Source organism: Ctenocephalides felis, unplaced genomic scaffold, assembly GCF_003426905.1.
Source record: "Ctenocephalides felis isolate EL2017-DRISC unplaced genomic scaffold, ASM342690v1 CF-g0.4_SCAFFOLD_03570, whole genome shotgun sequence".
NCBI classification, from domain to species: Eukaryota; Metazoa; Arthropoda; class Insecta; order Siphonaptera; family Pulicidae; genus Ctenocephalides; species Ctenocephalides felis.
In genome coordinates, this window is record NW_020539724.1 from 3476471 (window position 1) to 3491305 (window position 14835).

Consider the following 14835-nt stretch of genomic DNA (forward strand, 5'->3'; position numbering starts at 1 on the left):
AAAAACCACTTATAAGGTTATTTTTTGTAACTTATAAAGATAGTAAATCCAATTTTATCACTTTTTTTCACTTTCACAATTTTATCACTTAATAATCTTATTAATCTTTTATTTTGATAATCTTCGCTATTTTAATATAGAAGAGAAGAAAGAAAAAAAGTTAGAAGAAAAAATAATAATTTAGAGTTCACTCCATTGAGAAAAGACTCTAATGTTACTTTTTATCACTTTTAAATCAAATTTTCTGATAGTCACTATTTCGAATTTTCATTATGCAAATAATCAATCAATAAACAAAATAGATCATCTTCATTTGCTATTCACTTCCTCAATTACTAAATTTATGAGTGCGTTGTCCCTGGTGCAATAAAGTGATTTCTATGTTGATTATTCATTCAAGTTTTGGGTGTTTCTTTTGAAATTTACTTCTTCATTCAGAATTTCAGGCCAGAATGAAAATTTTGAAGTTTCAGGTAAAACTGCAGATGCAGATTGAAAATATCGACGCATATTTAGGAACTTAATATGTAATTACACAAGATATATTATTGGGATTCTTAGAACATTAGACATTTAATTATCACAAATAAATCAAAACCAAAAATCATTCTACATATATTCTGTCAAACTCAAAATTACTGTCAATGGTCAGATGATTCTGCATTTTCAAAGTCAATTTATATTCCCAATTTGTTTCTAACAATTTTATTTACTTTAGGATACTTGTTAATGTCCATTTAGGATAGGTATAAAAATATAGTACAATAAAAAACCAGATTGCCATTTATCACATAAATAATCGTTAAAATATTAGTTAGATACTGATAAATTAATATATATTTAATTTAGTAGCATTTCAGTAAAAAACTGTAAATTTCAAGACTAACAAAGAATGCCCTATTAGTTCTGGCATATTTCAAAAATACGTGGGAGTATACATGTGTATATATATATTATTTTTTTACTTGAGGGCACATTATCACTATAATGATTACTTTATATATTTTTGCTCGACAATTGCGACACAAAAGCAATTTTTGCTCGAAGTTGTGAATCCCCGGCGCGACATAGCCGGTTCGTTGTCGCGTGGCTTACTTTTGAAATCCGGAAGAAAGTCGGCCTTTGATGGGTAACCAGCGACCTTCACTTAATCATCGTTATTTACAGGGACATTTGCAAATAATCATAATTTGAATGTTAGTTAATATTTGTAATAGGCAACGCATGTAATAAATATGGATTAGGAACTTTTCTAGATACACACACATCATAATTTCACCGATGAAGGATAAATCTTATCTACTTCACAATACACTACTATGAAACCGAATCCTAACGAGTATTCCTGAAGAAACCGAGTTTTATCAAAGAAGCAACACGAACAACTGACTGGCAATTTGGACACGAAAGAAGAAACATCAAAGATAACACATGCAATATACTAAATCTTAATAAAATCGCCTGTGTTTGAGCTTATTTCTATTTACCAAATAAAGTTTTTCAAATTTCTTTTTTGCGCTTTTGGCATTACATACTTGGTGGCAGCGGTGCGATAAACAAAAAATGTTAAGAAGAATCAAGAAATTTAGACGAAAATTTTATTTCTGTTTACCCCTTTAAATTTATTTTTCACGCTTTAGGCAATACATATTTGGTGGCAGCGGGGGATAAACAAAAACTGTAAAAAGAATCAAGAAACTTGGACGTAATTTTTATTTCTCTTTACCAAAGTTCTTCAAATTTCCAAATTGCATATTTGGTGGCAGCGGTGGGATAAACAATAAAAACAAACAAAAACCAAGAAATTTGGACGGAAATTTTATTTCTTTCTATCAAATAAGGTTCTTCAAATTTCTTTTTGGCATTATATATTTGGTGGCAGCGGTGGGATAAACAAAAAATGTAAGAATAACCGAGAAATTTGGACAAAAATTTTATTTCTCTTTGCCAAATAAAGTTTTTTATTGATGTTACGCCCGATTATTAGACTTGGTTGAACTATACCTTTTTTAAACATGACTTACAATATTTTTTTCTATTTAATATTTGGATTTACGCCTGTATAGCAATAGATTTTTTTTTTAAGTATTACATAGTATAGTTATGCAAATATGCTTACCTGTCTATAATTTAAGTTATTTAAAAAAATGAACAAAGAAGTCATAATTAAAACAACCTCCTTGTTAACGTTGAAAAAGAAAATTTTATTTGCTTTTCAAAATTGTTTATATTTTTAATCGTTTTTTGATCAGTATACTATGAGTATCAATGATTGATTGTTTTTTCTAGCAGTAATGGTATAATCATCACTTTCAATTATATATTTCAATTACATTTTTTCCAACACCTGTTATAATTGTTAACTAATCCGGACTATGCTTAATTGTATAACTTTATCACGATTTCGTAATATAATTCAAAAGACTATAAAGTCAAATATAAATAAACGCAGTAAAATCGTATTCGATAAGCAAGCTGTGATATCAGTTTAATAAAAAAGATAACGGAATGCTCATTACAGATGCTTTATCTTATGCGATGTTTGATGTCTGGCTTTATACAGAGATATACATATATACATACACAGTTTTATATACTGTAAATGAATGTAAATCAAATTTTAGTCAGTTTCGCCTGATCGCATAGCAAATATGTAGCATTAGGATAGTTTTTGCTAAAAAATCATATAAATATATATGCACATGCGTATGTGCATGTATGTATAAACATATATGTATATACAATGTGTGTAAATATATATGTATTTATACATATATATTCTTACGTATTCTCGCAGACAGACATTGTGCGTTTCTATCGGAAATTTCCATATCAAATAGTGGACTTGTGAACGTTCTTGCCTAAAGTCTTATAATATTATTGTCCGACGATAACGAATGTACACATATATAATATAGTAAAACATAAAACAGATGTAGCCAAGACATTTGCCAATAAAACTCTGTAATTTGTTTGATCTATTCAAAGATGATATTAAAAGGTGTGTTTTTTATTATAATTATGTATCCACATAAAGAATTGCATACAAAACCATACAAGTATGAAAATATTGAAGAAGAATTAATTAACACATATGGTAATGTTACGTGCATGAGTGTAAAATTAATTAATTTATAACTAAAATAAAACAAAAATATTATAATATCTGTTTTAAAATATTATATTTATGCAGTCCTATGATGTCATTAATTATTAAGAAAAAAGATCTACATAGCAGTTTCATACATCACTGACTACAGGTAAAACTTGCCTTAGACCTTGAGTACTTTATTTAGTAAATTACTTAAGAAAAATTTCCAAAGGTTCTTATATAAAAATTAGTTATTAATATACGATCATTCTCTTTTTACTAATTGAAACAGGGTTAATATCATTTACTCTGTCATCGTATTACAAAACGATGGGCATTAACCTTTTTAATTGCATGTAATAATATGCAAATATTTTTTTTGAAAACGTTAGTTCAGCCGGGTCACATATGCAAATCGATCAGAAAATGGCGTGAATTTTAAATTTTGTTCAATTCGAAAAATATATGCTCGGGTTGATACAGTTAAACCGGTTCGAAAATATTAAGAAAACTGTTTTAATAATAGTAACATGATAAAATGTAACACATGGTAGGTATGTAATTATTAGATTTAATTAGATAATTATAGAATGATTTTTTACCGGTTTGAAGGATGGAAAATGTGAAGAAATGTCCGTTTGATTGTAAGATGATCTATTTTTTTAAAGCTATGGCTTTTTTGTATCTCTATCCAGTTAGGTGTTATACTGATCAAGAACAATTAATCTGAACAAATAAAAAATAGAACTAATGTCTCAGGAATGAATTACATGAGCTATCATAAGGTGCATTCCCTAACCTATTGTTTTTTGTAGGCAGTCCAGTAAGGAACCATTCTCTTTTTGGAAAACCTAAGGCTGACTTCTAAAAACAATAGGTTAGTGGCCGTCCGTTAGCTCGTGAGGTTTTTGGAGAGAGGGGAAGGGGGGGGGGTTGACAAAAAATCACAAAATATCACATTGGGGAGAAAATAGAAAGTTGCCACGAGTTTTTATTTTTACCTGAATTTTGTAAAAAAAAATCCAAATATTTTCAAAAAAAAAAAAAAAAAATTTACATTTTTTCTCGTAACTGAAAATACACGTTTGATGAAGAAGGGAAGTAGTTTTCAATATCACCAAGAGGGGGTGCAAAAATCCTTAAAAAAACGATCACGTGATTAATGGACGACCTCTTAGGCAATGCACCTTATGAAATTTCAAAGGGCACATAGTTCTGATTCCTGTCCAAATATCAAAAAACATAAAAGGATTAACTTGTGGTTTTTAAATTTATATTTTTATCATTTGAATTTACAATTATGTCATCAATGTCTCTATCAAATACCAAAGTTGCAAATTGTTTGGGTTCAACATGCACGCACAGTATGAACAGTACATTCTAGATACTGAATGTTTGTAAATTCATTAGTCGTGTGTCTGTTCTTGAAAGAATTATATAACATTATGTTATCAGTGCAAGATAAGGCAAATTGTTATCTAGTTTTGAAATCATAATATATATACACAGCTCCAGATAAGGCCAAGTCAAACACAAGATCGAATGCAAATGATTGTGGCTAGCACTTGTTTGAAATTTTGAATTGAAGATAGTGGAATTAATAACGGTCAAAAAATATAGACATAGGGTCAAATTGTTCGATAAAATAGACAGTAACATAACTTTGTTATGGCAAAGCTATGATATGGTCTTTTCTTCCTATAAATTGGTAGTAAAAACTGTCAAAATGCTATGTTTTTGCTGTGCAATCAGGCATTTTACACATAAAACCTAACCTCACGTAGGTGTAGGCGACACACCAGAAAGAAGTAGTTATAACATTCTTTTTTTGATGATTGAGCGATTTTTTGGTTAGGTTTATAATAGGTTTTCTTGGTTATATCTAAAACGCCTGATTGCGCAGCAAATACATACAATTTTTCAGTTTTTCCTGCAAATTTGAAGGAAGAAGCGTAACAAAACGTTGTTATGGCAACCCGATAATCGAACAGGTAAAATATATCCATTTTACGATGGTACATCACCCTAACAAGGCAACCTAATGGACATCTGCAATACTTGTTATATTTTATTATTAGAATGTATCTATTATATTATTGATTTAATTATCATTTTAATCTCGTTAAAATTATTTCATTTATTTTTTATCCCACCATTTAGAACAAGAGATTGTTCCATAATCTTGATAAAGAACTAAACAAAGATAAATATTGTTTTAATCTTATATTAGTCTCTCAACATGCGTCAATGAACTAATGAAGCATGTTAATAATTAATGTAATTGTAATTCAAGATAATTTAATATGTAAAGTGCATTTAGATAGATAGTGATATAGTATTGGCATCGACGAGAAAGATAACGTAGGCTCAGATTGTAAATTATTTTGAAAAATAATTTTCAAATTTTTTATACTAATCTATATAAGCTTTTAGGGTTAGTACTGAGTGATTGATTTATTTTCATATTAAATTTAATTAGCAAAAATTGGTTCTGTACGATCATTTAAAAGAAATTCTAAAAAAATATATAAAATAGTAAAATGTATAATAGAAAATTACTTCCAAAGAATAAAAGTCTTTACAGAGCCTATCCAGCAGCTAATGATGCTTGAGCAGGCAGAATATTTATTATATTCTAATTAAACCTAAAAAATATTCCATATCGTGGCCGAGCCCAGTGACATAAAATTTTAGTTAATCAATTTTCATTATATTTAACATCTAGTTGTTCGTGGGATCAAATTGCCACATAGAAATATAATGACCTCAATAATAGAACTGAACGCGCCAATGACCTATGGGTGTCAATCGCTTTAGGTGAAGGGTACAGAAATAATATAAGTACAGAGCGATGTGTGCGATTAAATATCATAAATTACAACGGAAATTATTATATCCGAGACAAATGACACTTTTTCGAGAAAAAATACTGGTAATTGGTAATTATGTGCTGTGAGCGAGAATAACTAGTGGAGAATAGCTTTGCCGTTTTTACATAAATGGCCGAGTGTCGTAGTAGATTTTTACCTGAATGCAAAGAACTCTCAATTTAAAATCTTCATTATCATCATTTATTCCAATTTTTTATAAAAGTAGAGCAATCTTCAAAAAAACGCTTTTTCTATAAATTATTGTTTTGATGTATTGCAACAACATCACATCCAGATCACAATTTATTAGGAATAAATTTTTATAGAAGCAAAAAATAACTATATTACTGTAAGCAAAATAGGAGTTTGTGATAGGAAATTGAAAATTTAGGACAGTATGAGATGTTCAACTAATTGCAAAAATAGAAAAAAAGACAAAATTAAATAATAATGATACTGAATATTATCCACGATTAAAATGATTGAATATTGGTAGAAATCAAATACAGGGATTTAGATAATTTTAATTAACGTCCCGTAGGGCAAGTTATAGTAATCGCAAAAAAATCGAAAATGAAAATTTTTATATCTTTACGTTTCAAAACCTTCTGAACATTTTGGCATACCTTAGAAAAAAATTGATGTGTGTGTGTGTGCGTGTATGTGTGTGTGTTCGGATACAAATTTTCGTCTACGATTTCGGAAACACGGATGAAGCGATTTGAATAATTCAAAAAACATTCAATTCGTATTGATAAGGAGACGTACTGATTAGTTTTTGGCGAAGGCAGGTCTAGCCGTTCCGAAGATATGGGGCAAAAAGTGTAAAAAACGGTAACTCAGTTTTTAAGAGAACGGAGCGTCCGATTTTAATAATTCAAAAATCATTTTAGTTGTATTGGGAAGATGAAGAACTGATCAAATTTTCATGAAGGCAGGTCTAGCGGTTTCGGAGATCTAGTAAAAAAGTAAAAAAAATGCCATTTGAGGGTCAAAAATGATCATTAGACATATGAACATCAAATTATCAGATATTTTATAGAAATTTTAACAATAAGTATAAATTTTGTTTACATTTCTATGGGTTCCGTACCAATGTTTATCCGTTAGACGGAGACGCGGCGCTTACGCGCTTCTATATTTCGACTCTATGCAGTAAAAGCAGTACGATTGCTTTGAAAAAAAGTTCAGAAATTCCAAAATATTTAGAAAATAAATAAAGTAAATTTTTGTCAAAAATTTATAGTTTCTCAAAACTCTAATTTTTCAGAGTTATTTTTTTTTCAAAAAATGTTAATCTTTTAAAAAAAAATTTTTTTTGGTACGGGAAGTTCCGGCAATTTGCCTTAAGTGTTTTATAATTTCACTTCTCAATACCAACTAAATTCGTGAATACAACTACATCAAATCGAATATGTATATGATTTAAAATCGTCTATTTCCAAATAACTTGTAAATGTGTGCTCTCGTCTCCGAACGACCTTGTACTACATAAAGCCGGCGGACCGTGCGGCGCCGATGCACTGATCACCGCGATTTCACACCGACACATTTTTTTCGGCAATCAAACACCTAAAACTAAAAAATTATATGGAAAGTAAATGTCCACAAGTTGACAGACTGATGCCACAAATTGGTGCTTTATTGTGAGGATATTCTGTTCAAAATTAAAGTGAAAAGTGGTAATCTGATTTGATGTGAAAGACCTTAAAACTCTCATGGGAGAAACCTTATCAAAGCCAAAGAGAATCAGCACATAGGATAATTGACTATTTAAGAACAAGAAAATTTTAAATGACTTTTATACCACTTTTCTATGCAATCTTTGAGTCGAGGGCACTTTTAATAAATTGTTGATAACAAGATTTCAAGAACCAATCAACCAACCAACCATTCAACATTTCTAAATGTTACACCATAAATAAATAATTCATCTTCAATGTATATTCATGCATTCCTGTATTCCTATCAATTTATAATTTATAATGTATATTCCTGTATTCCTGTATTCCTATATGAATAAACGATTTATCGACTATCATTGGTATCAATTTATAGATTTATATAACTGAATGTAGGGATCAAATTAGGACGTTCTCCTAAATACGTCCTTAAAAAATTTAATTTTGGACTTCCTAAAATACTCCTAGGAATTTACATAAATTCAACATTTGTCCTCGTTCAAAATTTATAATGCATAAATTGGTCGCTAATAAATGTATCATAAATCTTATTGTAAGTGTAGCACATCTATTGCATTTGGTATACAAAATAATAATTTAATAGATCACGTGTAATACATCAGGAATAAATCTTTGCCAGGAAATCGTTTCATGGTCGATCAAATCAAGGATACTTAAAATATTGTAATAATAAATAAAAACTTTAGGCAATCTTCAAAAAATCATCAGAGTAATATAAGAGAATAAATTAACTAAAATTAAAATAGAACAATTTATCATTTATCATTTAATTCTGAACACCAACCAATGATTTATATTTAAGAATGTGCGTTAGTTTTATTTGATTGATATGGACATTCTAATATCATATAGTTTGTGTTCTATTCCAGTTTGTATCATGTTTAATATCCATATTGCATATAAAATAACCAAGATTTCCCAATCCATATTCAAAATATATCTATTAATATAATCTTAAACCGCACATAATCGACAATTCCAAGGCAACGAACTTGGCATTTAACAAACCGTGTGTAAACTTATCACTTCTTCCTTCCTGAATCATTTCGACTGGTGTTTGAACATCATATAAAATAAATGTGTACCTCACATTAGTATATGTGTAAGTCAGAATTTTTTGGAGACCCTGAAATAGAGAGCCCTAATGTGTTTAAATCGCCGGCAAGGTCCATGCCATTTGATATTCCGAACCGAGTTGGACCTTCGCGAAGGTTAGACAAACTCTCGTAGATGAATTGAGCGCAAATTGAAGGTTGACCATTGATTTTTTACGTGGGATTGTTAATTTGGAAAATTTGGATACACTTATGCTATTTGTATCAATAGTTGGTAAATGATATTCATTCTGCTGATAGCTTTTCATCATTCCAAAATTTCGTATGAATCCACTTGGCGCAAATAGAAGGTTGACCAATATTTTTTACGTGGGTTTGGTAATTGGGAAAAATTGCATTTGCTGATGGTGAATCTAACAATAGTTGTCTGTAGAAGAATGGTAAAAAATTAGAAAATTATATTCATGATGCCATCCACCATTCCAAGACAAACTCTCCTAGATAAATTGAACGCAAATTGAAGGTCAACTCTTAATTCTTTTACCTGAGTTGGATAGTTTGGAAAATTTGGATATGCTTGTGTTAAATCTAACTAAAGTTTTCTGGTAAAAAATGGTATAATTTGTCTGATTTGATAAAAGTGAAGAATGAGCATTTATACTGCTTCTAGAGTTTCCAGACTCAAAAATAATAATAGTTGTAATTTGTATGTATATATATATATATATATCGTTTAATCAATTTTAGTTATATACTTTTCTCATATATTTTGTTGATGAATAAATAAATGAAATTCTAATACTATACATTTGTTTCAACATCTAATTTTTAAAATTAATAGCAAATTTTATGACTTTATACATTTCTAAAAAAATATTGCAAAATAATGAAATTTTGTCAGACATAAGTATATCAAACTAAAGTTTTTCATTTTCTTATTTCAGTTCTAATTAAATTACCATAAATTGTACTATTACCAAAAGCTATCAATATTAAACTACATCATAAATTATTATGACTTTATGACATAAAATTGAATTTCCACATCAAATGTGGTTTTTCTGGTTAAGTGATAATAAAAAATAATTTAGGATAAGGATAATCTAGTTTTAATTGATTATAAAAGATTGCAATCTACCACTTTGTGGTATATATATATATAATAAAAAATAGATTAATAATACTCAATGATTTTCCCACGATTTTGATTAAAATATTTAATAAAGCATTATATTAGCATATAATCTATAATAAAACGCATTATAATTTATAATAAAAACTTGTAAGATATGATTTATAAAAAATTGTAAGATATGTAAACCTTTCAAAATGAATTTATTCGCGACTTTAAATTAGTAACTTGTTTAACATTAAATTTATTATATTATGTACTGATTTATCAAATTATATACTGAATTAAGGATTAAAACGTAAGGATTAAAATTTTAAAAATCGTCATATTTTAACGTAAAACGATGAAAAATTACTACAAATAAAATATTATCAATCAGCAATGTTAAAAAGTGTATCAAAATGTATAAATAGGACTAAAAAAAAAAACAAATGTGTTAAATTGCTTGTAGGAAATATAACTAATTACATGCATTTAGATATTGCAGTATTAAAATACTCATTTTGATATTAACCGTATCTTTACAATTGGGTAATTAGGTCAAACTTATCTATCAACTAAAAAATTAAGTTTAAAACATAATTATCTAAACCTTGAGTTATTTCAAGGTACAAAACAATAAAGAGCATTGTATCTCTAAATTTTGCATATATACTGTAAAAATAACCAAAAATATAATTAATCCACTTGAAAATTATACTAACAAATGCTTAATTTTCAAATTTTATAACAGCTTATATTTTATAAAATATTATTTTAAACCGACAGCCTGGTTCAACTAATCGACTTTAATTGACAAGTTTATTTGATTTGTCTGATATACAAGTATAGCATTTAGATAGCACCAAGGCCAATTAGAAATATATAAATATATATTTATATATATATATATATATATATAATTATCAATATGTATATATTACGTGATTAAGAAATCAGAATTCATTTCTGCATACATGTATCAGGAAAGTGTGATTGCAGAAATGTAAGCCGGCAATATAAATAACGGATTAATCCCAACGATTTAAAAAAACATAAAATATTATGTAGTCGCGCCTTAATTAGTTTCAATGTCGCGATATTTAAATTATAGCCTTTTTATTCTTTAATAGCCTAATGAATATTTCATTGATACTACTATGTATTAAATGCAAAAGATTTAAATAAAGGATATAGTAAACTATATAAATTCACTAAGATATATATATATATATATATGTATATATATAAATATATATATATACATATATTACTTATTAACAGCAATTAAAATTTGATATTACCATGATTTTGTTGTGATTACTCTCAAAAACGTAGCTTTGGAAAGTAAACCCAAGGGTTGGTCTCTCTATTTCTAATGAATTTATTATTAATTTATTAGTACAACTACAATACTGATGATTGTTTATCTATATTTTTAAGTCCGAGATGAGAACGAAATACATATTCCGCGAATTATCAGGATCTAATCAGTGCAATTCGGGTTAGGTCGGCGCTGACCTTGCAATTTCAAGCGATTCATCCTTGACCCACAAATGTTTATGACGAAATTTAATTGGATCACTTGGACAAAATGCAAAACCATAACATTGGATTATCTTTGATATGAAATTTATCTCAATTGAAACATTTGCGAATTCGTTGTATCATCTGGAGAAGCTACTTCTAGATCACTACAGTCACCAATTATAATTGGATACAAAAAATTGGTATAACAAAATAAAGATGGATCTATAAGTAAATCGGGACACATTTTTGGATTATGGAACATTGTATTTCTACTACTTTGGTCATTTCCAGAAATGTTGATAAGAGAACCATAACATTCATCCAAATCTTCAAATATCAACTTACAAGAATCTTAGGTTCACTTGTCTGATAACTTGGTGATTATAGAGTTGATAGTCAACTCTATAACCACTTATAATAACTAACTACTAATCAAACTAACCACTTATAATACTATAGGGTTATGAAATGGGTTATGGCAAAAATGAGTGGAAAAGTTGGTAATGCGTCGAAAATGAGCGACTTCTAGGAAAATGTTAAAGCCCGTATATTTTTATATAGTGAGAATCTTATTTGTCAAAACTTAATTTTTATAGCAAAACCAGACACGTAAACCTGGGATAAAAAAAAAATAAATTGATAAATGAACACAAATAAAAACTATAACTGGTGAAAATTTCGCTGGCTCAAAATTCACACTCGAGCTATGGTTTCTCAGGCATATTTTCTTAATAACATCCATAGAGACAAAATATCAAAGTGCCCTGTTAATTTTTTCAGATCCCTACAATTTAACACGTCCTAATACAATTTACTGATGTTCCAACATAGATTATCAAATTTTGTCAATAGAGTAAAAAGATTGTACTCGAAAAGTCTGTCTAAGGACTTGTAAAATATTCCTATATTACTGGTGTGACTACTATCCGACTAGCTTCATTAATTGAATCGCATGCAAGTATGCTAAATTTATGACGTATCACCTATAATCTGGTCGGATTTGCATAAGAACGTTTCAGCAAATCTATATTAAGTAATGTCATAATTCAAATCTGCTGGAAAATATTCTGAATCACTTATTTACAAAATTCTAACCGTTTGAAAACCGCAGTATAAATTAAATTAATTTGTTAACCCTATTGATCAGAGTCAATTACCAACTTGGGATTTTCACCAATTTCAAGATGTTCATTAGCAAGTGGTCAAATGTTGTATTATCATCTTGTTTAAAAAGAATTTCTTCTCTTATTCACTTTCAGAATTCTGAAAGCAAGATTTGCTAGTGAAATTTTTCAATCTTTGCACGGCAGCACGCAAAGATGTTCATTTTAGATGATTAGACAGATCAGGTAACATCGAGATCCGTCGAGCGGAAAACATAAATTAAAATACTCGATTTCAAAGTGATTCCCATTTGCATCAGGCAAAGTGGAAAACCACATATTATATTTTATACTCACAATAAGTAATGTATACATGCTAATTATATATATATATATATATATATATATATATATATATATATATAAATATTTGTATGTTTCATATAATAAAAACAATCGCTATTAATCAGAATTAATTTATAAATACAGAACGTTAACCGTATTGTACTTTATGTTACGTAGTTATAGAATTTATTAAAACTTTTCTTCGATAATTCAGGTTGTTAGGTTATAATTTAACCCTTGTAGCTGTGAACTGTATTAAACACTGATTTGTTTGTATATTATGTATTTGTTGCAGTTCTAATTACAATCACTTATTTGTTACTAAGTTATAATGAAAGAAGATATATTTATTTTTATTGTTTATTTACATGTTGTTAAGCGGACTTTACTTTTAGAAGAGAACAACTAGTTCAATTAAAACACTCCGCTACTCCCTCTACCAGGGGTAGCAACAATTTCGTGTAAAGCTTAATGCCCTGAAGTTTGTCACCTTCGTGGCCAATATAATAAAACGAAAAGAACACATTTCTATAATAAGAATTAGAAATTTTACTGGGCATAGTTCGATAGGTTGTTTGTTTGATACGTATCATGTGTTGTGATGTAGTTCATTTGGTTTAGACAGTTTAGAGGGAAGTCCCGTAACGCCGGACGGCACCAAGCACCGGACACTCTATTTAATACGTATTATTTAAGCAAGTATGAATCTTTTCAATTCAAAATACAAGTGAAAGGGGCACAAATAACCTTAGGTGTCTGCCACTAGGGGACTTAAAGTCAAATTTGACCTTTGTCCCCCGCCCAACCCCATACATAACATAAAATGATACAGAATTTTATTGAAAATACAATAGGTTTATCTTACATGTCATAATGAAACATCTTTCACACTACTAAATACAAATTCATCGATCATGTTTTCTATTGATTTTATCTTTTAAATGAAGAAGTTCTAACTGTTAGCAGTAAAATATGTCCCTTCTTTCAGGTAATAATTTGTGGTATTTTATTTTAATATTTGAAATTTTCCAAAAATTCTCAAATTAATGCACTAACAAACGAGTTAATACCTATAAGCAGTCCTTGCCATGACCTCTGCTGCTAATTACGCGTCGGACTTTGCGCGGACATCGATGATGCATCGCAAAGCAACCGGTAGGTCACTTTTTTCACTTTGCATTGAAATTTTTGCATCTTTTTATAAATTATTCCGTAAATATTTTATATCATTTGAAGAAAACACTATTAATTTGGTTTTGTAAAAGATAAATATGTAACAGGGATGGTGAGACTTCAGAAACTGTCCGACAAACTATTTCAAACTCTTCTATTTTTGGTCTCGCATTGTATTAATTTAACTTGAAACAATTTTATTTTTATGATAGATATTAAAGAAAAAAAAGTTTACCTTACAATTAGCAGAAAAGAAAAGTCATACCATGTATCAGCTTAACACTATATTAGACGTACCTGAAACAAAAAAAAATAGTTTAATATAATTAAAAAATACAATTATTACATTAGCAAAGCATAAATAATAAAATATTAACATATTTGTACATTTTTAATTTTCACTCATTATTATAATCCTAAATAATTCTTTCTGCCACATATTAACTATTCTCAAAGATGCAGATTTTGATTAAAATTCATGTGTGTTGCTAACTATTTCTCAATGATTAATTTTCTCTATTTACTAGTCCAATCACTCCATTTCTTATTTTATTTATAGAAGACCATATTTATTCTTTACACAGAAGTTTGTCAATAATGTGTAAAGTCTGGCAGCAACATTCTTTCATTAAATAATTGTGAACATGTGCCAAACAAGTGCGATTTAAATAAGAGTACACAATGTATACAAATCGTTGGCAAATACGAATGGGGTCGATAGACTTCCAGATGGAAAAAGAAATAATTATAATAATTTGTCATCTTTATAAGAAATATCAAATCAAATAATGTATATTATTCATATACGAGGTCTGTTCAAAAAGTACCCGGAATTTTCGTTTTTTCAAAAAAAT